The 27,520-nt window shown below is 42.4% G+C and overlaps 1 protein-coding gene and 1 long non-coding RNA gene across 13 annotated transcripts in view; both read right to left on the reverse strand.

The window, feature by feature from the left end:
• The window catches only part of BMPER (BMP binding endothelial regulator), a 247,149-nt gene that overhangs the window by 35,653 nt on the left and 183,976 nt on the right, over window positions 1–27,520 (reverse strand). The gene's annotated exons all lie outside the window — the stretch shown is intronic.
• LOC146395031 (uncharacterized) lies at window positions 115–6,425 on the reverse strand. Its single transcript, XR_014834313.1, has 2 exons — window positions 1,678–6,425; window positions 115–1,641 (listed from the first exon to the last, which is right to left on the reverse strand). It is a non-coding gene; the product is annotated as an uncharacterized LOC146395031 (long non-coding RNA).

Raw genomic sequence — 27,520 nt, forward strand, 5'->3', positions numbered from 1 at the left:
CTCCTTGAGCCTCTGTAGCCTTAATTCCATGCCTCAAAAGCAAACATCTATTCTTTATAATAATTTCAAATTTTTGCTACATATAATTGAACCCATGAACAATGTGTGGTATTCTTTTATATTTTAGGTTTTACACCAGTGGTATCACATCATGTATATTCTTCTTGAACTTGATTTTTCCATGCCATATATGCTTTCAAAATTTATGCATATGGATACTAGTACATCTAATTCATTCACTTTAACGTAATCATTGACAGTAAGGCATTTCCAATTTGGGGCTACTACTGAAAACACTTTCAATAAGCATCCACATATGTGTATTTTTTTTCTATCTTTTTGAGAATTTAAATACTTTAATTGTATGTTATATCAGTTTCTGGCACATGTTGAGACTTCTTAGAGTCTCAACAAATGGTCAGCTTTTAACAACATTCCATAATTCCTTAACAAATGTTTATTTCTTAAGTGCAGAGTTCCATATATGTGTATCACACTTAATTCTAACTGTTCAAATTTTCCACATTCTTTTTTTTTTTTTTTTTTTTAGGGCCACATCTGCGGCATATGGAGATTCCCAGGCTAGGGGTCGAATTGGAGCTGAAGCCACTGGCCTAAGCCACAGCCTCAGCAACACAGGACCCAAGCCATATCTGCGACCTACACTACAGCTCATGGCAACACCAGATCCCTAACCCACTCAGCGAGGCCAGGGGTGGAACCTGTGTTCTCATGGATGCTAGTCAGATTCGTTTCCACTGAGCCACAATGGGAACTCCCAAATTTTCCATGTTCTCAAACGAATTTTTCAGCTTGACAGATCCATTTCTGAAAGAAGTATGTTAAAATCTTTCCTTATGATTAAGGTCTTGCCAAATTCTGCTTGTAAGCTGGACAATTTCTGATGTATCTGTGAAGGCGCTATGATTAGGAATGGACATGTGCACAACTGTAATATCTTCTTAGCATAGTGTTTCTAATATCTCGTTTTTACTTTCTTCATCCTTAATTTTATCTGATTTTATTTTTATAATGGGTTTCATTGGTTACTAATAGGGTATAATTTCTCTACCCCTTTACTTTCAGTCTTTCCTTGCCATTCTACGAGGCATTCCTTTTGCAAACCACATATAACCATATACACCTACTTTTTAAGAAATCCAATTTGAGAGTTTATAATTTTTAATAGGCAACTTTAGTCCACATATAATTTTCCAATTACTGAATCTACTTGGATTTTTGTAGGCCTTCTTTTTCTGACCTATGTAGCATAATGAGAAAATGGGGAATGATGTGGTACTAGGAGAAAAAGCAGAAAATAAAATTCCATGCCTATCACATGTACCATTACTTCAACCATGTAGAGACATACTGGTGTTTAGCTGAAAGATGTTCGGCACATCCAAGGTTCTCAACTTGGAGCCACACTGCCCTTCTCGGCTGTAGGTGCCACGCATACCCTGGCACATATATTTTGAACATTTGACTCAGCTGTGTCACAGATCCCTTACTATTATTACCTCGCAGCAGTTCTAGCCAGTGATACATGTACTTACCCAGAAAAGTTCTCCTAAAGTCACTGCATTAGTCAGGATTGTCTAGAGAAACAGAACTAATAGGATTATATATATACATGCATATCTATATTCATAGATATGCATGTATATATACATGTACACACACATAAATGTATATGCGTATAATGTAATCCTATTTTATATATAATATAAATATATATATGAAGAGAGAGATTGAATGATTTATGATATTTATGTTAAAGAACTACCTCACAAATTGTGGAGGCTAGTGAGTTCAAACTCTGCAGGGCAGGCCAGCAGGCTGGAAACATAGGGAAGAAAGGATGCTGCAGTTTCATGAAGGCAGTCTGCTGGCAGAATTTCCTCTTCTTTAAGGGAGGTCAGTATTTTTCCAATAAAGTCATCAACTGATTAGATGAGGCCCACCCACATTACAAGAAGTAATCTGCTTTATTCAAAGTCTACTTTGGGTGAAATGTTAATACCCTCTAAAATATACCTTCATAGAAAACAACCAGAATGTTTAACCAAATATCTGGGTATCACAGCCTAGCCAAACTGACACAAAAAATTAACCATCACTCTCACCTTTTCCATATTATATATTCATGTAAACATCCATGCTGCAAATGCTCATTGAATACCAAATATATGCTAGGCACTGTTGTCTTCTACTTACCCAAGGTAATGCTCCTGCATCATTGCAATAAATTCCAGATCAACTTGCCACCCTCCCACCCACATGGAATCTGTTCTAGAAACCTACCCCCACCCCCGCTTTAAGCAGGGAATGCCCTGTAAAAAAACGAGAAGACGCAAATATGAATAGTATTATGCAGAGACAGTGGGATAATTTCTTTTAAATTACCTTTTGTGATTCTAAGTTTTATTTTGTTTTGTTTTAATAAAATGGGGTAAATGAATTCAAGCCTTTCTTAAGAAAAGAGAAAGTGGAAAAACCATAACAAAGAAATGCATTGAAGGTAGAAATCTAGTTCTCAGGGATTTTCAGAGGTTATGCTTAAATCTTTAACACAAGGAATAAAAGTTCTGGAAAATGCTTTTTCATCCCCTTAGGATGGCTTGCATTTATTACATTAGCAGAGTGTCCTTTTAACTGGCCTTACAGCTACCTTTCTGATGCCAAATTGGCAGAACGTCTTCTATTTCAACCTTCTGTTTTGGGGTGAAAAATGATTTTTGAAGCAAGTTTGGCTGATGCTATGCAAAGACTTCTCCGAGACCCACAGCTTCCAAGGTATGAAATAACAGCTGACAAAAATGAAAATTAAAATATAATAGTAAGCAGGGTAATAATGACAAGACTTTAGAATATTTTTTCTTCAGGTTGTCATAAAGGTCCTGGGGTTAACAGGATAATTATTTTATTGTTTCTCTTTATAGAAACTGAATAACAAGAGTGATTGTCAACAAACGACTTATTTGCCTGTTTCTTGTTTCCTATTCCTTATGACTTTTTGACCCTGAACGGGCCTGGGATAAGATATGGCCTCTTGATGTATCCCTTTGAGGGGCTGAATTCAGTGCTTCTGACTTGACACCTTAGAGGCATCCTGAGGAGCTCAGTACTTTTGACTCCGGTGGTCTTATAAAAATGGCCAATGCAAGTGGAAAGAGTAGGGTTTTAAATTGAGAAATACCTAAATTCCTGAGGTGGCCTCCCACTGATGAATGAGACAATTTGACCTTCAGCTCTAACATTTCACTGTATCATAGATAATTCCCCAAAATTTAGGCAGATGAAATTCTGCTTGGGGGGGATATGGATTTATATTTAATTTAAGACTCTGCCCCTACATCATTTAGTAAGTGTCTATATACCAATAAGAATACTCATTAAAAGGAAAAATAATGACTTGAGAACACCAATTTGTTTTGGAAGTTTATTAATAATGCATGATTGCGGGACTGGAATAACCTTTTTGTCGTCAATGTCACTGCTATTGTTTACTGCTATTTGACTTTGTTAAGAATCATAAAAATAGAGGAACTGTTCAAAGAAGATGACAACAGTTGGTTGGAAAGGAAAAAAAGAATAAAACATTTAATCAAAAAACTAAAAATCTCCAATGTTTCAAAACCTCTTCTAACTTCCACAATTTCATAGTTCTGAAAGGTGAGTAAATCAGAAGGACAAAGAAAATGAGCTACAGAGATCTAACACCTGATAAGTCTCCTTTCCTTGTAAATATAGGAGTGAATCAATGAACTGAATAAGGGAGGGAATCAATGAACTGAATAAGGCAAGGATAAAATTGATGGAAAAATTATATTCCATCCTAGAAATTGTTACTCTATCTTCATTAGAAAGAAGAAAGCACCCAACCATTCATCTATCCATCCATCCATCCATCCATCCATCCAATATTTTGCTGTATACCACTACTACCTACCACTAGGTAATGGAATTGCAGACATGAGTAAGACAAGAAGGTCCTTATCCTGATGGAGTATACATTCTATCTCATTTTTATCTTATTCTCTCATCAGTACAAAAGGATACAGTTTTTCATTTTTAAAAATGCAAGAGATAAGGCCGTCACATCACGATGCCTAATCACTAGTTATCAGAAAATGCAAACCCAAACCGCAATGAAAGATACCACTTTACCTCCACTAGGATGGCTATCACCTGATTATGCCCTCTCCTCATCAGATGGCACCTTAAGGCTCCCTTCCTCGGGACATCTTCCCTCCAGCCCAAGACTACAGTCAGGTTTATGTTAAAGTGTCTCACACTCCTCTCACTTTCCTTGATCACACTTTGCTCTTATCACAGTCTGCAATAACATTTACTTGTGGGATTACTTAATGTCTTTCTCCTAGTTAGATTGTAAATTCAGTAAGGACTGAGATCCTGCCTCTTTTATCTGCATATGCATCCCCCACTCCTAGCACAGTTCTTGGGAATTGCTAGTCACATTGGAAATCTTTAGAATGAATTCATGAATGGGGTGCACCTGTGGCGTATGGAAGTCCTCAGGCTAGGGGTCAAGTTGGAGCTGAAGTTGCTGGCCTACCCACAGCCACAGTAACACAGGATCTGAACCACGTCTTCGACCTACACCACAGCTCACGGCAACGCTGGATCTTTAACCCACTGAGTGAGGCCAGGGATTGCATCTGCATCCTCATGGATACTAGTTGGGTTGGTTGGGTTTGTTATCACTGAGCCATAACAGGAACTCCGTGAATTGGATTCTTAATGGTCAATAAAGAAAAACAGAACAAAAGAACCTCAGTGTTCATCCGAGCAAGATTTCACAAATTAATTCATGTGTCGAATCTGATTTTTTTTTCCTTCTGGCCATGCCCACAGCATGCAGAAGTTCCTGGGACAGGGCTCAAATCTCCACCACAGCAGCAACCCAAGCCACAGCAGTGACAGCCAGATCCTTAACCCACTGGAAGCTCCCAAGTCCATTTTAAAAAGCCAAAGTACAAAGGAATGGGGAGAATCTATAAATAGGAACTGCTGAACACAGTCAGGATTAAAAAGTCAAGTAGTGCAGGGCTTTGGCTGGCTGAAAGTGCAGCATCACCGTCTGAGAGGTAAACCCCTGGGGCTCCATCCCTAGGGGGATGGAGGTGAACTCCCAGAGATCCTGGAAGAACATGTGCAAATGTGGCTGCTTGCGGTGTTTATAGGAGGAAGGGGATGAAATACACGGCCACATGAAAACAGCTGCCTAAAAATGGAAACCCACGCCTATTATGCAGGAATCTTCTTCCCCAGATTAAAACCAGAATGGCAATAAAAATGCCAATTGTGTCAATAAATGCTGTCAGTAAGAGAGAAGACACAAAGACACTCATTCACAGGAACAGCTGCACTTGGCAATTATTAGAAGAAGAATCCAACAGGCAAAGGAAGGACAGTAACACTGCCCAGACTACATCCTGGCAGCAGCGAAGACATGGACAAGAAGAAGGAAGCTACAGGTGAACTGGGATTATGGTTGAGTAATTATGCCTCTTACCAACCAGCATCCTGGGCCATTTTGGGAACATGATGCCATCTTGGTAACTATAGGACACTTTAAATTGAGCTTCTTATTGGAAGCCCCTGAAATAATATATGCAAAGCCCTTAGCATACTACCTGGCAGCTGGTAACAAGTTAATAAATGTTAATTTTTAAAATTATTACTATAATTAAACTCATGGTTTGATATTTCATTATACAACTTGCTCCAATACTTCATGGATAACATTTGTTCCTATGCACTGAAAGCATTCTAGATTGTTTCAAAAAAAATATGCTGACCAAAATAAATTCCAGATGGATTTGAAATAAAATAAATGAAACCATAAAAGTATCTGAAGAAAATTTATGTATATTTTTATTCAATCTAGGAGCAAGTAAAACCCTTATAAGCGTTAAGGCAAAGAGAACCCACACACCACAAAGAGAAAAATAGGTATATTTGACTACTAAAAAAGTAACACTTGCCTATGATCTAAACAAATATAATCAGAGTAACAGAACAAATGACTAAGGGGGAAAACTGCAATAGCAAAAGAACTTCCAAAAATCATTTTAAAAAAGATGAATTCCATTAAAAATAACAAATCAATTTTTACCTATTATTTTTGGAAAGATCTTTTTTCCTTTGCTTTTGGGTTTTCTAGATTTGTATTGTTTGGTTTTAATGAAAATAAGGTGTTCCCATCATGGCGCAGCAGAAACGAATCCGACTAGGAACCATGAGGTGGCAGGTTCAATCCCTGGCCTCGCTCAGTGGATTAAGGATCCAGTGTTGCTGTGAGCCATGGAGTGGGTCACAGACACGGCTTGGATCTGGCATTGCTGTGGCTCTGGCGTAGGCCTGTGGCTACAACTCTGATTAGACCCCTAGCCTGGGAACCTCCATATGCCACGGCTGTGGCCCTGAAAAGACAAAAAAAAGACAAAAAAAAAAAAAAAGAAGAAGAAGAAGAAGAAGAAGAAGAAAATACTGTGTGTTAGCAAGTGTGCTTGCTCACATATTGCTAATTAAAATGTAAAACTGGCTTGAATTTTCTGGTGGCAGTTTAGGAATAAGTAAAAATTTTAAGACTATCAAAAGTCTTAAAATTTGCATGCCGTTCACCTATTCGACTTCTGAAAATGTATCCTAAGGAAATAATGATAAGTATAACTATTTATTTGAGCTGCAAGGCATGTTCATTACAATGGGACTTAAAACTACTATAAAAACACCTTAAATGATCCACTGGCGGAATGGTAAAATGAACTTTGTCACATCTATGTTTGAAGTGAATTAACGTTTGTAAAGCAACCAAAACTCTGCCGGACATGTGATAAACTCTATATAGGTACTTAACAGACAAAAAGAAAAATAAATAAAACACCATACAAGCATTTAAAATAACAGTAAAGAATATTTACCGGTCTATAGGAATGTGAATAATATATTGTTAGGCAAAAAAACAAAAAACAAAAACAAAACAAAAAAAACCATGTTACAATGATATATACAATAGGATCTGGCTGTTGTAAAATAATTATATATGTTTATTCATAGACATGTATGCCTCAAAATAAGAGAACCAGTTATCTTGGTGGAGTTATTTTTACTTTGTTCATTGTCTAGCGTTCCTAATTCGCCTGCAGTACTCGTGATATATGTGTAATACATTTTTGAAGCACATTTTGTTTGAATTTTAACTTGCTAAAAAGGAAGAGTTTTTAGATCTTAAAAACTTCCCCAAGTGTTTACATGTAAAATTTATACAAACGTTTCTATACATTCTATTTAAAAAATAGCCATATCCGTTCTTTTGCAGCCATTTAGATAGTTCAAGATTGTTTCTTTTAGGTTCATTTCAGAATTGACAGCAATTCCCACAGACCATAATTTTGCCTTAAATTGTTTTCTCTTCAGAAGGCTGAAAGGGGTCTTAGCCTGTGAGATTCACACGGATTACCAAGGAATTATTTATCATCATCCAATGCCAGCTGAGATCCAAACCAAAGTCTTGGATCCAGATTTACTCCACCTTATTATTCCCAAATGAGGTTTATTTTCAACAGACCACCCAACTGCCTCCAAATGACTGTAACATTCAGACTTCAGCCAATCAACAAAGTCTGCACAACCCAAGTGGATCAACAGTGAATTCCATCTGATGGATTGTGCAGACAATCCATATTTATGAAAAGGTAACTGGGGGACAAATTAAACTTGAACAAAAAAGGGTTGATGCAGGGCCATGGATAAGTACAATCTTAGTACAGCTCCCCAGGACAAAACCTCTGCTAATAATCTAGAACCAAAGGATTATGCTATTGAGTGTCTGATTTCCCATTTGAAATTCTATGAAACAGCAGGAGATCCCATAAAAGTTTAAGAAAAAGATACTAAAAAGCTGTCTCTCTTCAATAATTTTTCCAAGGAGTTGTTAACAGGACCATGTCGCTGAAAACTAATTTAAGCATCAATTTTTCTTCTGGAAATCCCAGCATTTACTCTCCCGGCCTTGCTCGCAAAGCAGTTTCAGCCATTAGCCTTAAAAGAAAACTAGTGAACCAGAAGGACTTTTTCCCTTGGAAACATGTTAAGAGCAAAATCAATCTTTATCTTTCACCCAGAGTTTCCTGAGTCCCTGTGAGTCTCTCCTATACCTTTAACCTGGAGTTTGATAATCTCATAACCCTGAAATAAATATTGTTTCTACTCCTACATCTTCACACTCATATCGGATTATTGAATCTGGGGGCATTTCTCACTTCACATGATAAAATTTTTAATTAAAAAACCATCCGATCTGGATTAGGAAGAATAGATTCAGACTTCGGACTCCCTTAGGAAACTTCCTTCCCAGACGCAGTACGTCCAGGGTCTCCATCGGACACAACTAAACCTTTCCTCCCTAGATCCATTTGGACAGATTCTTCCAAATATCACAGGAACACACGGTATATAAAGTCTGAAAGCACATACAACAGTGATGAGGAAAGTGACAAACATACTACTTCTGCACTTTCCAGACCAGCAGGCCAGCTGTTGTTCTCATCACTGCATCCTTTCCTGAACCCTCCAGAGGCTTTGCAATTTGGCACTAACCCTTAATGCTACACTAATCACAGGGAACAGGAAGCAAATGCTAACCTATGCATCCACTTTCCTTCCCACCCTGCTGCCTCACTCCCTCACGCCCAGCAAATACAGACACTGAACGGGATGGCGAGGCAGCGTGAGAAAGGAGTGGACTTCAGGGAAATTATCAGAACAAACTGGCCTAGGATTGGCCATTTGAGGTAAAAAGACCTTGGTGCTCATAAAGCCAGGTGTCCTTTGCCCATAAGAAGACTAAAGATGATAAAAATGCAAACTACAAAGCAGAGCCAATGGGGACACAGCCAGCAAAGCCCAGTGCACACAAGAGCCAGTGGAAACCTTGATGCACAGTTCAAAATCAGGTCACTGCTTCAAAATCTCATCAGAAGCATGATTTCATCTGAATGGCTTCTGGGGCAGTGGAGGATTTTCCTTGCATGGCATTTTCCCTCTCCCTGTACAGTGACTGTCAGCAAGATTCTATGTAACACTAAAAACCAGAAGGATAAAAAGCAGTTCCTTCATTTTGCAAGGATGAAAAAGAAGCTTAGAGCAAGTAGAGAAAAACCAACCCATTGGAACTGGTTAAACTCGCAAAGTCCTTTTAAGTGCTGACACATTCTGGATCAATCAGATGAAAGAAAATGAATTTCTAAAGTGAGGTTGGCAGCAGGCATCTGATACGGAGGAAATTTTCATCTTGAGGCAGAAATCGTAACTAATCCATCTTTGTCCCCGACCAAAGCCTAACCGGCACCTACATTAACTGCTTACTGAGCTGAAGTCTCTTTGCTGTTTTATGTATTATGTCAGTCAAGGAATCTGAGAGAGAATAACAAATTCATAGGACAGCTGTTGGATGACCTGGAGAACTGAATCCAAGTAGAAGTCTACACTCCATTTGCAATGATCAACTTTATATGTCAACTTGACTGGGCCATGGAGTACCCAGATATTGGGTCAAACATTATTCTGGGTGCTTCCATGAGGGGGGTTTTGGATGAGATTAACATTTAAATTGATAGAGTGAATAAAACAGACTGCCTCCCCCCAATGTGGATGGGCATATCCATTCAGCTGAAGACCTGAATAGAACAAAAAACTGACCCTCCCTTGAGAAAGGAAGAATTCTTCCTGACTGCCTTCCAACTGGGACGACTTTTTCTTCCTGCCTTTGGACATGAACAGAAGCATCAGCCCTTTCTGTGTCTTGTGAGCCTGCTGGACTTCACACTGAAACTGAGGACCACTGGGTCTCTGACTTGCCAACTCACCTTGCAAAACTGGGGACCTGTCAGCTTTCACAATCATTTGAGCCAATTCTTTATAATAAATCTCTTTACACATCCTATTAGTTCTATCTCTCTGGAGGACCCTGACTGATCCACCAATCCATTTGAAAATCATACTCCAACCTCTCCCATGCCTGTGCACTGTCTTGCAAAAAATATTTTAGGCTTAATCTGAGACGAAGGCCATCTGGTAACCCACGCTAGGGTGGGAATTAGCTATTTCATATTCGAGGGAGAATCTAATGTTTAGGAGCAATGCAAAAGTCCAAGAGGACTGTCAGGGTCTTTTTCTCCTTCCGACCCAGGAACCTGGCATCAGGTAGAAACACCTCGAAACTTCCTGTATCCTGTAACAATAGATAGTTTTGAAAAATACAGAAAGGAGTTCCCATGGTGGCGCAGCAGAAACAAATCCAACTAGGAACCATGAGGTTGTGGGTTCGATTCCTGGCCTCACTCAGTGGGTTAAGGATCTGGCATTGCCGTGAGCTGTGGTGTAGGTCGCAGATGCGGCTCAGATCCCCCGTTGCTGTGGCTGTGGGTGTAGTCTGGCAGCTGTAGCTCCGATTCAGCCCCTAGCCTGGGAACCTCCATATGCTGCGGGTGCGGCCCTAAAAAGCAAAAAAAAAAAAAAAAAAAAAAACCCACAGAAATAAACAATGTAGTCAGAAAAGTACTCTCCTTTTCTCTGCTCTCATATGCAAGATCCCCACTAAAGGTTACAGAGAAACTGTAAAGAGAAACTTGGGAACGGAGTATCTGTCCTTAAGTGAGGGAATCAGTAGCCAAGACACTCCACATGTTTCTATATGTCACTCAATATACCATGAACCTTGAGCATCCCGAGGTCCAGGGCCTAAGAGAAAACAGTGAGAGGAAATTCATGTGGAAACTGGGAGCCCTGGTGGGACCTCAGCTGGCAGGGTGATGACGCCAGGAAAACGTTGCACATTCCGGAAGCAGTTCAGGACAGTGTCCTCCACTGGCCCACATGCTCCTTAGTTTGTCCAGGGTTACAATGCAAAACCATTTCCAACACGCCAGGCTCATCTCATAACACTGAAAAAGCCAAAACTATACAACCTCCATGTGGGTCCAATGCCTCAGGGGTCAGTGTATGGGCAGATGGACGTTCTTCACTGTGAATAATTAAATGTATGCAGCGAACACAAGCCTTTCATTGCTAGTTTGAAATCGCTACAAAATCTGAAGAGAGGTTTTGTTTGTTTTGTGCTGTTCCCTATCACTACATTGGTAAATGAATATATCACTCTTTTTTTTTTTTTTTTTTTTTTTTTTTTTGCTTTTTAGGGCCTCATCTGTGGCATACGGAGGATCCCAGGCTAGGGGTTGAATCTGAGCTGCAGCTGCCAGCCTACACCCACAGCCACAGCAACGCCCGATGCAAGCTGTGTCTGAGACCTATAACACAGCTCACGGAGACACCGGATGCTTAACCCACTGACTGAGGCCAGGGATTGAAGCCGCATCCTCAGGGATACCAGCTGGATTCGTTTCTACTGTGCCACCATGCGATTTCCCCATCTTTAAAGTTATAAACTTTTCTTGAGCATTTATAGTATCACGTGATATTATAAATACTATCTCATATAACAGTTACCAAAAAAATTTCATGAGGTAGATTAGCCATATGTGCACTTAATAGATGAGAAGACAAGCCCAGAAAGCCTGTCACTGTTGTGGTGGCAACAGCAATGAAGGCAGGATGTGAGCCCAGATGGTTCGACAATAAAGCCTCCCTTTTAGCCACTACATCCACATTCAGCACACTCAAGAACCCGAAATATGTGGCTCATGTACACAATTGAACCTCGTATGTCACAGAGCTTCTACCAGAAAAGGGGCCTGATGTGACATAAAACGAAAGGACGTCCCATTGGGAAAACAATCCTAAAACATAGAGCTGCCCTAGATTTATTTTCGAAAGGCCAGGACAGAGAAGAGAGGAGAAAAACACCTGGGCCTGAGTTGGTGTCATATTTCTATTTTACTTCCGAAAAAACCTCAATCTAAGTCCAAATTACATAACACTCCAAATGGCTTACTTAGTTGCCTCTGTTCCAGTTTAGCCTCTGGAGGATGTCAGCCAGAGCCATGCTCAGAAGTTTGGCAGAAATTATAAAGTCTGAGAGAATTAGCATCTTAATGTCCAGAGGATACGGTGACAAATTAGGTTGACAATGCTGCAGTTAATAAGGGGATGCCAATTGGCATGTCCCAATCGAGAGTAAGCTGCTGTGCACTGAGCAGCCACGCGGACAGCCTACATATGGTGAAAACAAAGACCTCTACGAAGAAGAGAGCTCCTCTAATCACGATGAACTTCTCCCGTATCAAACTGTAACGACTGGGAGCCTCCAACAGAAGAAACGACACACTAGGAGATGAGAAATATAAACGTGATATAGTCCTCAATTTTGTGACACTCACACCCTCTAGTTGAGGAGATGGGAACTAAGCTGAAGAAACAATAAATAGCTACTGGGGATCCAAATTCCAAATAATGACAACAAGAAGCTGGGTCTGTTGGTTAACAGGCACATCAAGAGAGTGGTCAATTCATGTCAGAGCTCGGAAGGACAGGAAAAAAGCCTGTGTCTTTGGTGAAGAGGAGAGAAATATGGACGTCAAGAAACTTCAGCTGGATATGGAAAGATGGGGGGGATTTGGAGGGTGGGGAAGAAGATTCCAGGCAAAGGGCCTCAGCAAAAAGGCCCACTCAGAGCCTATCTGTCTGGCTGGACCAGAGGGCCTGGGGATTGAAGTGTTTGTTTGAAAATGTGTGTGGGATAGAGGTTGGGACAAACCTTGGATGCCAAGCTAAGGCGTTCAGACTCCGTCCTTCAAATGAGGAGGCCACTTAAGGTGTCTGATGACAGGACCAAAGAGCTCAAAGAAGCACCTGGATGCGGACAGAGATTTAGAGGAGCAAACAGATTCTAGCAAAGGGGACAGGGTAAGAGTGTATGCTTTGTGGGGATGAGGGCCTCAGACATCTGCCAGTGAGGAAGGCGGGCAGCGGAGGACAATGCTGGCCAAGCCCTGTCCACGTGCCAGCACTGTGCTGAGATGCGGGACGTCCATGTCTCATAGGGTTTGAACAACCGCCCATAGTGTGGCTCTCAGTGATCCCAGTTCACAGACCAGGAAAGCTCCGGGAAGTTACCCATCTTAGAGCCAGTCAACGGACAGAAGTGCTAGGTACATCACTTCTTAGGCAGGACAACTCAGTAGCATTGGTAACTGGTTGAAGAGGGGTGGAAGGCAGGAGGGAGTCAATTAAGCCTAATTACGCCCTCAAGGTTTCAAGGACTTTTCTCATAAAAATATGAACCAACAATGCACATAGGAAATGCAGGGTCTCGCTTCTGGGGTAGTGTTTTCACTGGAAGTGTGTGGAACGTGCCCCCAATAGAGCTACACAGAGGACTATGTTCTGTGTGTTCCCTCCCAGACTTGAAATGAGCTCCCTACCTGGTTGCCGTAAGTTCTGTGCATACAGGCTTGCAGTACCTGTGGTCAGGTCTACACAGGTATTAGACTGATACGAACCAACAATACCATCTGGAAGAGAGGCTCTGGGACCTGCTACACTGAAGGGCTGCATATCAATCCGATATGTACTTATCTCTCACAGACGGGTCACCTCGGGAAAACAGGTCCGCTATCCGATCGTTCCGCTCCCCTAAGTGTCAAAGGGCAGCAGTGAGAATTGTCCCCACTCTCCTTTGGCTCAGAGGCAAAGTTAGCTCAAATGAAATAGGGTCACCAATTCACATGGAAAACAGCTCATCCACTCATTTCTAGGCAAATGGACCCACCCTTTGGAAATGACACAGCCACCTTTTTTACGTAGGACTGTGAAATAAACACACTTTGTGCATTAAATTGTCTTTCTGGCTTAAGTCAAAAGGGGACTAACTTCATCATCACTGAGGAATCCACATATCAAAAATGATTTCATCTTCCACTGGAAAAATAACTTGACTCAGGAGTCAAAGATCAAACTGTTCTCATCACTGGTGAGTCCAGACATCACTGCCTGGCCTTCTAGGGTGAACTGGATTTCTAAGCATAAGTATGATTGACTTGGACAGGTCCTCAGATGCTTTTAGTTTTCTTCTAATGTAATCTAGCGGGAAGTAGAGCAAAACCCAAATTGAACCTGTCTTCTTAGCTGCCTCTTAAGAAAGTCCACATCGGGGCAAGAAGGCATGTACTACCCCAGTGGCACACACACAGTGCACTTCCAGCCTCTGCAGATGTATGGGAATGTGACTCACAGGACTTGAGGACACGATGGCCCTGACACTGCAGTTGTATACAACTCACAGGACTCACACGATGGCTCTGACATTGCAGTTGTGCACAACACGCCTTGAATGGTAATTCCTCTTGTGAGATGAGATTCACAAAGGACAAGCAGTTAGGAACCATGTGACTTGACCTAACACGCTTATAAAGAGCCACAAACACGCAGATATGAAGACATGCGGCACCCCTCACCTCCCTCCTCCCCAAGAAGACCATGGACCTCCTACCTTCATACCAAGTACATTCCTAGCCAATCACTTCTAGGAAGGAGGCAATTCCTAATTAGGATAAATCCAGAAGATAGATCGTTAAACAAAAGAAAGCCAGTAAAGCTACACATATTCAGTCAGACACATTGCTGGGAATCCCGCAGCCCTGATCATATGGACAAGTCAGCCCTCTCCATCCCCTCTTTTTGAGCTGTGTTTCTCAACTCAGCTTACATGGATTTTTCAGGTTGGGAGACACAAGACGGTGACAGCTGACGCCCCTTTTCCTCCTCAGGCAACAGGCCAACAGAGGGAAGACAAGTTTGCCACAGGGGGCCAGGGAGGCCACAAGCAGAGTGTGTATGAGCTCACCATTGGTCTCCCCAACCAGCACTACACACTCATATTTCAACCCTAGAGGTAAACCGTTTGTTTGGTTGGATTAAATTGCATTTCTCTTTCTCAGAGGTGGTTCTAGAAATTTCTAGAGAAAAATGGAGTGACCTGGAACTCAGGAAAGTGTAACCCAGGTGTCCTCAAAGAGAAGGGGGGAGATTGATTATATAAAAATAACAAAAATAAAAAACAAAAAAATAAAACAAAAAACACAGGAAACTTCTTGACAAGTCCCAGGATTGAAACGTCCCACAATCACCATCACTCAGCCAGAGCTAGGATTCAGTTCAGTGCAACTCGCTGTGCATTTCCTGATTCCCTCTGGCATATGCTGGGATGTGGTGGGTGTAGGGGAGGGACATAAATACGAATGACAAATGGCCTCTTCCCTCAAGAGCTTCTGTCTCTTGAGGGAAGCTATCATATAGAGGAGTAGCCGTAATATATGCAAGGCCAAGTGGAATTAGTCCATAAAATGGAACAACCAAAGCAGGAGAGACAAAGAGAGAGATGGGGAGAGAGAAATCTATTTTCGCTGGAGAAAGGCTTTCAAAAAGGAACGATCCTATTGAGCATCCATTCTGTGTGTAGCACAGGAAATTCTACTTCATGTTCTGTGATAAGCTATATGGGGAAAGAGTCTGAAAAAGAAAAAAAAAAAAAGGTCCTTAAACTGGGCTAGAACAAAGAGAAGCAGGAAGGGACAGTCCCAGCAAATGACATCAAACATTAACAAGGCACATGCGCCGAAAGTACCAAGTGCACTTGGGGTTGAGAACGGGTTGCTGGAGTACATGTCGATAAAAATGAGCACATCTCAAAAAAACATAAGGTATCGCCATATGGAGTCTCGATGGCCACAGTCACGAGTGTGAACTTCACGGAATAAATGACAGAGTCACTAAGCACCAGAGGGGTGTGCTAGGTGTCGCCACTGGCCCCGGCACCACAGCTTCAGGCTGAGGTTAGAGCCTTCCGCGAGTCTGCCCTGGAGACACTGCCTGGTGCTCCATCCATATTTACTGCTAACATTACCTCACGGTTCGCGCTCTTGACGGTCCCAAGAGGCTCCCCTTCCCAGCGGCCCTGCAGACCTATGAACATTTACCCTGCTGCTACCCCTGTGTTTTAATCAGCCCTACGTTTTCATTTCTTCCTTTTCTTGGAAGGGAAGTTGTTTTAAAAATCAATGTGCACCCCAAATGCTCTCCCAAGCAAAATTCAATAGCAATCCCTTTTCCCCCTCTGCCTCAAGGAGGAATGGGTGGAATGGCTGAGCTCCAAGTTTTTGGGATGCCAGGGGGCATGGCATCAGAGTTTAAATTTGGAAGAGAACACCCTTGTATTAGACATAACTAAAAAAAAACAAAAACAAGCAAAAAAGTAACTTCAGACTCAGGAGAAAGAGGCACCAGAAGACAGAGGGGTAGCATCTTCTGTAGAATACTGAATTTCAAAACATATGGTTACGGGAGATATTTAGGTCAGGGAGCAAAAACGCCAGGTCCACTTAGAGCCCCGTCCTGGATTTCCAGCAGTTGGACATTAACTGAATAAAAGGGCACATTCATTCTGCTACATCCATGCTTAGGCCATCACATTTCAAAGTCCTCTTCCCAGATGCGCATTCAAGTCTCGGGGAGGTTTCTTTCTTGCTCCCCCACCCCCAAACCCAAGACCCTTCCCTGCAAAGCCCTGCGTTTCTCAGCCTCCGCTCCCTCCCTCTTCCCCTTACTCCTTCTGCTCATACCTGTCAGAATGGTCACCAACAGAAATTCTAAAACGAGTAAATGCAGGAGAGATTGTGGGGAAAAGGAACCCTCTCACACTGCTGGTAAGAAGGTAAACTGGTGCAGCCACTATGGAAAATAACATGGAGGTTCCTTAAAAGACTAAAAATAGAACCACCGTATGGACCCAGCCATCCACTCCTGGACATATTTCCAGAAAAGATGAAAACTCTAATTCAAAAAGATATATGCAGCCACACTATGCACAACAGCCAAGACATGGAAGCAACCTAAATGTCCATTGGCAGAGGGATGGATAAAGGTGTGGTATGGAGTGACCTTTTGTTATTCCCCAGGCTCTCCAGGTTCTTTGCACTAGGCCTGGAAAGCATTTTTCCCTAATTTGAGTGGACCTTACTCCCTCTCTCCCTTCAGGTCTCAGCTCAGGTTGTACCTTATGCAAAGGGGCTTCCTCCCTGACTGTTACATTAAACAGCCCCCTAGACCCCAGCAGCATTCTCTGTCTCCTCCCTTGCTCTGTCTCTCTTTGTAGCACAGGACATCGCATCATGTATAATACGGGTGTTTACTATCGTTACCGTCTTCACCACTCTTCCTGGTTAGCAGAGTAAAAAGTTTGTCTGGATCACAGCTGCATCCTCTGAGCCTCAGAAAGTACCCGATGGAGACATCCCTCACTAGATACAGTGGGAGCTGCAATTAAACAGGAGCACAGCAAGTACTCTAGAGAGGGGAAGGTGAAAATATCCACTCTCTCCTCCTCAGGTAAAAGAGCACCTAGAATTATTCTGGGGAGATCACCTCTCTGCTACTCTCTCTGTGATGTGGCCTTGGTTGGTCTAAACCAGCGGTTCTTAAAACTGGTCCTCGGACCAGCAGAATCAGCACCACCTGGGAACTTGTTAGAAAGTCTCAGATCCCAGAGTTCCCATCGTGGTGCAGTGGAAACAAATCTGACTAGGAACCATGAGGTTGAGGGTTCAATCCCTGGCCTCGCTCAGTGGGTCAAGGATCCAGTGTTGCCATGAGCTGTGATGTAGATCGCAGACGTGGCTCAGATCTGATGTTGCTGTGGCTGTGGTGTAGGCCAGCAGCTGTAGCTCCGATTAAACCCCTAGCCTGGGAATCTTCATATGCCATGGGTTTGGCCCTAAAAAGCAAAAAAAAAAAAAAAAAAAAAAAAAGAAAAAGAAAAGGAAATTCTCAGATCCCAGCTCAGACCTGCTGAATCAGAAACCCTGGGAGTGGGCCCAGAGATCTGTGTTTGCCAGGTCCTCCACGTAAACCAGGCCTGTAAAAGTTTGAGAACCATCTCATCTAAAGGAGTCAACACACTTTACTTTCCCAGCTACAGTGATTGGCTTAGAGATGGTCATGAGGCCCACTCGGAAGGGAGGAGGTGCATGAGACTTGCTTGAGTTTTGGAGACAAAAAGCTCACCTCTGCCTGTGTATTTGCCAGAAGTGATAACCAAGAAGAATCTGGGGAGGGGAGGACTATGCTTCAACATAGAAGACTGCGGCAGGAACTGGAGCATCCATCCTGGGGACCTCATTAAAGCCTTGGAACAAGCCATGAGGGAGGTAAAAGCTGCCGCAGGCTTTTCAGTTACATGAGTCAACCAATACTCATTTTTACAAATTAAACGTGTAATGATTTAAACTACCTTAATTGGGGTTTTCTTTATATGCAAGTGAAAGAGTCTAATGAACGCAAGGTGAACTAAAGTCTGTGTTACAGCAAAACTTAAGCTAAACTCAGGAACAAAGGGTCCATCCAAGGGCCAAGTTAAATGACTATAGTAGCAGACGGGGCTCTCGCACTGTCCCCAGTTGGAACTGTCTATCCCCCAAGGGGTACCCTGGCCCTGAGACTCCTATGGGAAGGGCCTCTTACCCAGTGCTGTAGGTGATGCTCAAATCAAGAAAAAGGACAGAATATGGAACAAATTGGATGATGAGATGGCCCGGTAAGGCAGGAGTCAGTCACCACTATCAAGACCTGAAGGACAGGGTCTAGGCATCAGAAAGCAGGGAGGAACGGGTCCAGAGGGAGGAAAAGGCGTGGCTGCACAGGCCAAATGCCTGGCCAGGGCTGGTGCCTGGGACCACCCTTCCGTGGTGTCTTGAGGCCCAATGTCTCTCAAGACCCCCTCAAGTCCAAGAAGGAAACACATACAAATGACCTTACAACTCATAAATATGAGCTATTACATGATTGGTAGGCAACTGCCCTGCTCTATCACTGTGTTATCAGTCACTTCAAAAAATTCTGTTAAGAGACTTTCCATTTGAAGCAAATAATGAAGAATGATGAACCGATGACTCAGCCAGGAACAGGTGAAAATGCCTTTTGCAGAAGTGTGATGGTGCACCCCAGGCCCCATAAGTTCGGACGTCTCTTACGCACTGGAGTCAAATTACAGCTGTCCCACAGCACAGCTACCTTAACTCCTTTTTTTTGGAAAAAAAAAATTATATGCATAATACAGACACAAATACACAGATATGGATCATGTGCTAGCAAGCCTTAAATGGACGCTTTTGGACAAAAGCATTCCACAGCACGGACCAGGCCAGAGTGAAAATGGCGAAGACTGAAGCAGCAGTGCTTAAACTTCAACGTGCATACAAATCCCACGGGGACCTTGTCACAACTGCATGTTCTGATTTCAGAAGGGCTAGGCTGGGGCCTGAGATTGTGCATTTCTAACAAGCTCCCAATGCTGCTGGTCCAAGGACGGTGCTTTGAATAGCAAGAGTCTGAATCTCACGCTGGTGTAGTGACACATGTAGGTCATAGGGGCATGGACACATCTGGGCGTGTGTGCCTGTGAGTGTGCACCCACATGGGCCTCAAGTGTGTCTTCCGCATCCCAGATGTATTCTGAAAAAGAACACAGCCCTGACTCCAAGCATATCATGGCAAGTCCCCAGATATAGGGACTCGGTGATACAGAATCCCTTAAGGGCGAAGAGCAAAGCCATGAGAGGGCCTGGTCTTCAGGGGAAATATGATTTGGCCCTGTAACATGAATGCATCACTGACAGGTGAGAGAGTCTGTGTAATGGACTTTACTACGTGGAGAGCATAACACAGGAAGGACACAGAACTGCTTGGGACAGGCACACAGGGAGTTCGGGGGCTGGCTGCACCAGCATTTCAGAGGGGCATGGATGCAGCACAACTCTCCCTGGCTGGGCTGTCCTCTCCTCCTGCCTCCCAGCTTGATTCACGACTCTCCACCCTTTTGATCTCAGCTCAAATATCATTTCCTTGGGGGAGTTCCCTCTCCAATTCATCTGCCTCCCCTCCCCTCTGGGTCTGACCCGCTGATGAAGTAAGTATCTTATACACCAAAGCTGTCCTTCAAATACACACACATGGTAGCAGGTTTATTTGCAGAGCTACTGGTTCATGGTCCTCATTCTTCACTAGACTATGAACTCCATGAGGACAAGAACCATGTCTATTCATTCACCACCACGGTCCTAACACACAGCACAGTGCCTGGCATTTAACAAGGCTTGCAAAATATTTTTTGAAGAGTCAAAGGGAAAGCGGGAGAGAGGAAGGAAGCAGGATTTCTTATTCAAGGGTCCTCTGATCCCTAGGTAGAGAATTCCCTGTTTATGCACAAGTGCGCATGCATTTTTTTCTGGAAGAGAGACCCTTAGCTTTCATCAGAATCTCAGAAAAGATTTTGGCCTCCCCAAAGTTAAGCATCACTGAGTTACTAGTATCACATCAATTGAAACATCTCAAGCAACATGTGAAATAAAAATCAGTTTCTTTCTCTAGAAGCTGTTTCCAAGCAGTCTTTAAAAGCAAAAGGAAGGAAAGGAAAGATGGAAAAGAAGGAGATACTTTATGGGCAAAGGGCATTAGAGTCAAGGATCCCAGTTCCATGACGAACTCAGCCTCTCACAGCAGGGTCAGGCATTCTTATCTCTAGAATACTGCAGACCAAAAAAAATTTCTGGGTAGAAAATGGCCATCATTTTGAAATTCAAACATTTCTCTTTAAAAGATCAGCAGGATGAAACTGCTTTCTTTAAAATTCAGCCAACATAATACTTCCAAAACCTGAACAGAAAATTTTGCTCAAAAGAAAAGTCTTTAAAAAAAAAAAAAAAATCCAGAGTTCCCTTTGTGGCTCAGCAGTTAACGGACCCAACTAGGATCCATGAGGATTTGGGTTCGACCCCTGGCCTTGCTCAGTGGGTTAAGGATCCGGCATTGCAGTGAGCTGTGGTGTAGGTCCCAGACAAGGCTAGGATCCCGAGGTGGTGTGGCTGTGGCATAGGCAGGCAGCTGCAGCTCCAGTTCGACCCCTAGCCTGGGAACTTCCATATGCTGCAGGCTGTAGCCCTAAAAAGAAAAAAAAAAAAGTCCTTCACAATGAAAAAAAAAAAATTGTAGTGTGGGAAACACTTGCAAAAACTGAGCTAATACACTCAGTTTAGAACATGGAGACAACTGGGGGTCAGGGATGTGAGGAGATTTTACCAGATTAGGGTGGCAGCAGTCAAAAGTACAATCTCTGGGTCAAAGAGATTTGATTTCAAAGCCTGGCTCTGCTTCCTTCTTGCCTGGTGACCTTGGGTGGTAGTCTTACCTGCTTTAAGCTCTTGTTTCTTATACACACAAATGGAACAGTATAGGCAGGGTGAGCCCTGGGCTGCCGCCTGGCATGTCACTCTCAAACGCTCTCATCTCATTCCTCCTCTTCTCTTGGTCTCGCCCACTATTATTACCACTGGAATATATTACTAGGCTCCCCTGAGTTTCAGGCACATAATGCATGTCAATCAACACTGCTAACCCGGTTGTCATTACCTCCTATTACCAAAGCCCATGGACTCGGGTCCATAGCAATGCAGGTCCCCCTTTTCAGTCGACTTCTGGATCCAAATCTTTCCCTCAAGTAAACACCAGCCTCAGCTTTCCGGCAGTCCTTATTTGCTATTCCATCAATAAATCCTAACGGTGGCCACAAAACTACAGGTCAATATCTGCTTAATATCTTTCCTCTCTGGCTTTGATCACAAAGACACAATGAAGACTCCAATTTCCTGCCTTCCTTCTCATATGGAAAAGCTTTCAGGGGTGCTGAAGATCTTCTGGCCCATATTCTTTGAGCAGCTCAAATGCATTCTACCTTCCTGCTCACACGTGGGCCATTTGCTTGGGATACAATGAAGAAACCAGCTCACTCTGTGTTTAAACTCCAAACAGTAAGGTAAGACAGTAAAGATCACAGAGAACAGCTCTTTCATGTTAAAAGAATTATTAATTCCAGGATCGCCACCAGATTTCCCTGTTTCCTTGTAAAGCATTTATTTCTCTACTGGCTGTGCCCATTGACCAGGTTCTTTAAAAGCCTGAAGCCAGCAAAAGGAAGCATGTTTTTACAGATATATCCTGTCGGCCTTTCTGGACTCACCAGCCTGGCCCTGGGCTCCGAGCTTGTCTGTCTTGCGTGTGTAGGGGAAGGGAAGGTGAGGGTAGCTTAGCCTTTGCACAGGGACACCGGCTCTAATCCCGGTTGGTAACAGAGCTGTACTGTGTCCAGCTTTCTCGCCAGTGAGGGCACCTGCCGGATCCTGGGACGTTCATCTCAAAGGGAGCAAGATGCAAGATGAGCAACAGTGCTCCCAGAACTGAGCACTCTGTGAAAGGTTATTTCACTGGCCAGGAGAACTCTGTCTCGGGGATCTAATTCCAGCTACAAATGACCCAGCTGAACAGGTTCAACACTTGTACGGAGCCTGGCCTTAGCAACAAGGAAGCACTTAGACCAGGGCCCTTTTGTTTACAAAACAAAATATTCAAAAGTTTACTATGGTACCTGGACTTCATTCCCCCCCACCCTTTTTTTAACTGAAGTATAGCTGAGGTACAATGTTATCTAAGTTAAGGCGTACAATATAGTGAGTCACAATTTTAAAGATTATACTCCATTTACAGTTATTATAAAATATTGGTAAAAGTTGGTAAAGAGGGAACATACCTTAACATAATGAAAGCCATACGGCAAACCCACAAACAATATAATATTGAATGGAGAAAAGCTGAGAGCCTTCCTGCTAAAATCTGGAAGAAGAAAAGGATGCCCACTCTCAACACTTTTTTTCAACATAGTATTGGAAGTGCTAGCCACAGCAATCAGACAAACAAAAGAAATAAAAGGTATCTGAATTGGAAGAGAAGAGGTAAAACTGTCACTCTACACAGATGACATACTATATATAGAAAACCCTAAGGATTCCACACAAAAACTACTTGAACTGATCAATGAATTCAGCAAAGTAGCAGAATACAAGAGTAACATTCAAAAATCAGGTGCATTTCTGTATACTAACATTGAAATATTAGAAAGGTAATATAAAAATACAATACCTCTTAAAATCCCACCCCCAAAATTTAAATATCTAGGAATAAACCTGACCAAGAAGGTGAAAGACTTATATGCTGAGAACTATAAAACATTAATTAATGAAATTAAAGAGGATTCAAAGAAATGGAAAGATAGCCCATGCTCCTGGATTAGAAGAATTAATATTTTTTAAATGGACATACTACCCAAAGCAATCTACAGATTCAATGCAATCCCTATCAAATTATCCATAACATTTTGCATAAAACTAGAACAAAAAAATCCAAAAAATCATATGGAACCATAAAAGACCCATAACTGCCAAAGCAATCCTGAGGAACAAAAACCAAGCAGGAGGCATAACTCTCCCAGGCATCAGGCAATATTACAAAGCTACAGTAATCAAGACAGTGTGGGTATTGGTACAAAACAGACATACAGATCAATGGAACAGAATAGAGAATCCAAAAATAAACTCAAACACTTTTGGTCAATTAATCTTCGACAAAGGAGGCAAGAATATAAAATGGGAAAAAGTCAGTCTCTTCAGAAGGTGGTGCTGGAAAAACTAGACAGCTGCATGTAAATCAATGAAACTAAAACACACCTTACAACATGCACAAAAATAAACTCAAAATGGCTTAAAGACTTAAACGTAAGACAAGACACCATCAAACTTCTAGAGGAGAGCATAGGCAAAACATTCTCTGACATCAACCATACAAATGTTGTTTTAGGTCAGTCTCCCAAAGCAACAGAAATAAAAACAAAAGTAAATGGGACCTAATCAAACCTATAAGCTTTTTCACAGCAAAGGAAACCATTAAAAAAAAGAAGAAGAAAAAAAAAAAAAAAGACAACCTGTGGAATGGGAGAAAATAACTTCAAACTATGCAACTGACAAGGGTTTTATCTCCAAAATATACAAATATCTCATACAACTCAATAGCAAAAAACAACCAAGTTGAAAAGTGAGCAGAAGACCTGAATAGACATTTCTCCAAAGAAGACATACAGATGGCCAGTAGGCACATGAAAAAAAGCTCAACATCACTAATTATTAGAGAAATGCAAATCAAAACTACAGTGAGGTACCACTTCACACCAGTCAGAATGGCCATCATTATTAAGTCTACAAATAACAAATGATGGACAAGATGTGGAGAAAAGGGAACCCTCCTACACTGTTGGTGGGAATGTAAATTGGTACAACCACTACGGAGACCACTACGGAGGTGCCTCAGAAAACTAAATATAGAACTACCATATGACCCAGCAATCCCACTCCTGTCCATATATCTGGACAAAACTTTCACTGGAAAAGATACATGCACCCCTATGTTCATTGCAGCACTATTCACAACAGCCAAGACATGGAAACAACTCAAATGTCCAATGGAAGATGACTGGATTAAGAAGATGTTGTACATAGACACAATGGAATACTACTCAGCCATAAGAAGAACAAAATAATGCCATTTGCAGCAACATGGATGGAACTAGAGATTCTCATACGAAGTGAAGTCAGAAAGAGAAAGACAAATGCCATATGATACCACTTATATCTGGAATCTAATGTACAGCACAAATGAACCTATCTACAGAAAAGAAACAAACTCATGGATATGGACAGACTTGTGGTTGCCAAGGTGCGGGGGGGGACGGGGGAAAGGGATGGACTGGGAGCTTGGGGTTAATAGATGAAAACTATTGCATTCAGAGTGGATGAGCAATGAGATCCTGCTGTGTAGCACAGGGAACTGTATCTAATCACTTATGATTGAACATGATGGCGGATAAGGTGAGAAAAAGAATGTATATGTATATGTATATGTATAAGTGGGTCATTTTGCTGTACAGCAAAAATTGACAGAACACTGTAAATCCATTGTAATAAAATACTTTTAAAAAGAAAATAATAAAAATGAAATATTGGCCATATTCCCCATGTTGTACCATATATCCTTGTATTTATTTTATACCTAATAGTTTGCACCTCTCCCCTACCCTTATACTGCCCCTCCTCCCCCTCATCTCCCCACTGGTTATCACTAGTGTGTTTTCTCTATCTGTGAGTCTGCTTCTTATTTGCTATATTCACCAGTTTGTCGTATTTTTTAGATTCCATATATAAGTGATTTTATACGGTATTTGTCGTACTCTGTCTGGCTTACTTCACTTAGTATAATACCTTCCAAGTCCATCCATGTTGCTGCAAATGACAAAATTTCATTCTTCTTTATGGCTGAGCAGTATTCCATCTGTGCCTATACTTTAAGCAACACACTGTGAAAATGCCGTGAGCTCCAATGACCTCTTTAGCCTAGGTGGGCATGCACTTAGCTCCTAACCTCTTACTCAAGGACCCACTCTGCGTTCTTGTCCCTAGAAAAACACAGGTAAACTGTACAGGATAAAGAAAGGTAAGCCCCATCAGCCATAAAAAGGCCTATGAGTAGACCAAGTCTCAGAGAACTGAGTCCCTTGGGGACCCACAAACAGCTGGAAGCAGTTTTCTTTGTAATTCCTCCTCCTCATCCTGAGCATCACCTAGGAACTTGCTCTAACGAAATGCACACTCTCAGCCCTTGGCCTACACTCACTGAATTAGCTAAGTGATTCTGATTCCTGCTAAAGTTTGAGAACCATGACCTAAGGCATGGAATACACCTAGAGGTACACAAACAGAAATAAATGAATAATGAATAAATGAAAAGTCTTCAGCTTTACTGAACCAAGGCTCAGTAACCTGCTCCCAGGTAATGGCTGAAAGATACTACAGCATGCCTCCTCCGTGTCTCATGGAGGCTGACACATAAACTGTAATCTTCTGGTCCTGGCCTTTGCCTCCTGACCCACTGTCCACACTGCCTCATGGTTTATGACACCACCCCAGGGAACATCTTTCTATCAGCTGCCTGGGCCAGGCTCTCTCTGGCTTCCTCGGCTTTGAACATGCAGTCTTCCATGGCTGGAATCTACCTTTGTTCCCTTTCCCAAACCCCTACTTTTTCATGTGCAGCTAAACCCTACATATGCTTTTGGTTCAGCTTAGGAAGTTGCCTCCTTCAGGAAGACAGCCCCGCCCCCAATAGCATCCTGTGCATCCTCTATCAAAAACACATCCCTCCCCATCTATACTCCTGTTTATTTATTTATTTATATTTTGTCTTTTTGCCATTTCTTGGGCCACTCTCGTGGCATATGGAGGTTCCCAGGCTAGGGGTCGAATCAGAGCTGTAGCCACCGACTTATGCCACAGCCACAGCAATGGAGGATCTGAGCCACGTCTGCAACCTACACCACAGCTCACAGCAACACTGGATCCTTAACCCACTGAGCAAGGCCAGGAATCAAACCTGAAACCTCATGGTTCCTAGTCGGATTCGTTAACCACTGAGCCACGATGGGAACTCCCGATACACCTGTTTATTTGTCTTTCTCACCCACGAGCCTGCACTTGCAGACCTATAAGCCAGAGGCCTTGTTTATCTCAATCACTGCCATATCTCCAGCACCTTGAACAGCGCCTGGTGAATTACTTAATCAATGAATCCTGACTATAAAATAATCTATGTATGTGTGTTTACAAGAGGTAATAGATAACCTGTTTTAATTTATTATTGAGTTCACTGACTCCTAGAAATGAAGAATAGAGCATTAGCATAGAAAAAAGAGATCTGTAGAGATTTAAAAAAAAAATGCAGCATTTTCTTAACAAAAAACCTGCTCTGCCACCAGTCTTTTTTTTTTTTTTTTAAACATGTATACACTCCTGATTATTCAATCCCTAGTTGAATCACTGGCCCCTGTGAAAGCCTGCATGGAAAGCCTACTGATTCTTTTCCTTGCCAGGGGAAAAAAAAAAAGATTGAATATAAAATTTCCATGGAGAACAGTGTGTAGAAGGATCCGGGATCACCAAAGCCTCCCTCCTATTTCATATCTGCACATTCTCCATTGATTTTCATTTTTGCCAGCTTGACTGAGAAAGCGTCAAAAAGTCTTGGATGGCCGTCAAACCCAGCACACGCTGCGCTCCAGATCAAAGCCCTATCGGTTCCCAGCACAGGGCCCAGAGAGCTACCTCTGAGAAGCCCATGACACAGCCAGGGTACCAGGTGACTTCACAAGATGCTGCTCCTGTTCCTGTGGCTTCACTGAGTCACAGCGCTGTACTCGCAACACATCAAAGATGCAACCAATCTGTATGTGGCCTGATGGAAGCCAACAGGGCCATCTCCAGGCTTTCTTGGTGCTGAGGCCTTCTGGCAGCCAACTGCATGCCTTCACTTTCCATAGAACAACCTGAGCCCGTGGAGCTCCGGAAGGAGTGCCCCTGGACCCTGCTGGTGATGTGGTCCAGGGAAGTGGACTCCTTGGTGCTTCTACCTGGGCTTTATAAGGGAAACCTCATCCAGCTCATGAGCCTATTGGTGATGCTATTATCTCTATTTCATATTAAAAAATAGAAGTTTGGAGGTGTCCAATCCCCCAGCCACTGTCACTTGTTCCTCAACTCTTCCAAGAAAGATT

The sequence above is a fragment of the Sus scrofa genome, chromosome 18, assembly GCF_054392235.1.
Source record: "Sus scrofa isolate SSC_HxYL_T2T_F1_AM1 chromosome 18, Sscrofa_HxYL_maternal_Yorkshire_Landrace_v2.0, whole genome shotgun sequence".
NCBI lineage: Eukaryota > Metazoa > Chordata > Mammalia > Artiodactyla > Suidae > Sus > Sus scrofa.